We start from the raw sequence: 2,242 nt of genomic DNA on the forward strand, positions 1-2,242 counted from the left end.
CCACACCTCACAAGTATTTATATTTGTTGAGTGACCACCGCACCAAGAGTGCGCAGTGGCAACCTAGCCTTTCTCACTGCATATGCTTTGTAAAAAATATATATGTAGTCAAAATGACAAAATACCATTATTTACTGAAATATATATTAATTTACCACTGTTTTGAAAATATGTAAGGATCTATTACTTTTTGGGTACTCGAGTTTTTAATGGTATTCGAGTTCCATAAACTCGAGTTCTTTGAAAAAATAGTCTTTAAATTTGAAAAACTCAAGTTCCTTTAGACTTGAATACCAAAAAAATGATAGATCCCTATATATTTTCGAAATAGTGGTGGAGTGATATATATTTTGGTAAATAGTGCTATTGTGCCATTTTGGCCATGTATATGTATCACATACTATCATACAGTTTTCTAACCAAATTTAACCCAAAAAAAAAAAAAAAAACAGTCAAACTAAAATAACCAAATCTAAATGACACTTAAACGCCTAAATGTTTTGCCTATTGAAAATACCTTTACGACAGTATGATGGTGGTGGGATGCTGGCCTGAACGTTTCAGATTTCTCTTTCTGATTCTTTCACTCCCTACGTAAGGTGTATACACCTTACGGATGCTTATCTTCTCAACGGAAATATAAGCGTGGTTGCGATTTTTAATGAACTATAATCTGCTATGATAAGAGTGACTTGAGGATTAGACTTCTGCTATTATATATCATACTTCATACATGATAATTGAAACTAATATTAGCTGATCTCAGGAAATAGGAACAAAGCAAAAGTCTCAAAATTTTGACGTGTGAGATCACAGTTTCAGTCCTGTACAAGTTCGCGAGTTGTATGAATTAACAATCACAAGATTTCGAGACGGGTGTATTAAAATTTCTTATAGATAAATTAAACAATGATGCATGTGTTACGTACCACACCCCCGCAGACCCAGTTGTAATGGCCATTGGTGCTGTAACTGAGAACAGTCCAGATGAACAAATGACAGGAATCTTCACAGCCCGTGAAATAGAATATGCAGCAGCTAGTGTTGGTGTGGCCTATAGTTTTCTAATATGCCAAGCAAACTCATTAATTAATGCAAAAAATTATTATGAAGTTAAACATAGGCCACTCTTTTCAATTTGAACGTCAAAGAAGATCTATAGTAGTTATGCCCAGCTGCCATTACACAGCTTATTCAGTATTCACACTGACTGAAGCACTCATCCATTCACTCATGCATATCAGTTTCTGTATATTAAGTTTTTAACAGCATCTGCATTTAGACAACCACTAAAGTTTTATTTGGAAAAGTACTTCCCATGAAGAATTGTTGACCGTTTATCAGAAATCTGTTAGGAAAAAAAAAAAAAAAAAAAAAAAAAAAACCCTAATGCGCTAGAAGGAGGGCTTGAACCTCCGACCTTGTGGTTAACAGCCACACGCTCTAACCAACTGAGCTATTCCAGCTATTTGTTAGTCTTAACAATAATTTTTATTTTAATAACCTTTTTAGTATTGTTGCAACATATCAACGTTCAGCTGCATCTGAATTTAATTGATAAATTCATCCAAATAATATACGATTATTTGTAAAAACATAATTACATGGTTATCTCATTTGGGTAGCAGAAAACTTAGCACCTCTATAGCATGATTTTCAGACCCGAATAGTTCAAAGAATCGGAAAAGGAAGAGGTTCAAGATTTTTAAAGTCGGATCGAGATTCAACTGAGGTTGAATCCTGATGACGTCAAAAAATTAAATTAATATTTATTAAAATACAAATTAATGTATTAAATGTGTAAAAATATGAAAATTTACCCTTAAAAAAATATTAAGCAATTAAAACAACTTTCAAATGTATTTTCGTTATTTTTATAAAGTGAATAAAAAATAATAAATATAAACAAGCTTTAAAAAATTGTATTTATTAATCTTTCAAATAAAAAATGCATTTTAATTTAAAATAAAATCATTTTTAACTTAAATTTACAATTTTCATATTCATAATTATTGATGTGAAAGAATAATTCTTGAGTAAAAAAAAAAAAAAAAAAATACTATTAAGTAAATAGTGATAAAATTAAGTCCAAAACTATTAATCTTGTCAAATTAAAATAAATACAATATAAATTTCAAGAGAGACACAAGGAAGCCAACTAGTTTAGTGGTTAGTGTGCTGGACAAAGGTCCAAACCTCCTAGGAGGTTGCTATTCTATACTTGGAGCATGCCTTTTCAGGA

The 2,242-nt window shown here is 31.0% G+C and overlaps 1 non-coding gene across 1 annotated transcript; it reads right to left on the reverse strand.

Moving 5' to 3' along the window:
• Nucleotides 1-1,392: 1,392 nt before the first annotated feature.
• TRNAN-GUU (transfer RNA asparagine (anticodon GUU)) lies at nucleotides 1,393-1,466 on the reverse strand. Its single transcript has one exon. It is a non-coding gene; the product is annotated as a tRNA-Asn (tRNA).
• Nucleotides 1,467-2,242: the final 776 nt, after the last annotated feature.

Source organism: Quercus robur, chromosome 5, assembly GCF_932294415.1.
Source record: "Quercus robur chromosome 5, dhQueRobu3.1, whole genome shotgun sequence".
NCBI classification, from domain to species: Eukaryota; Viridiplantae; Streptophyta; class Magnoliopsida; order Fagales; family Fagaceae; genus Quercus; species Quercus robur.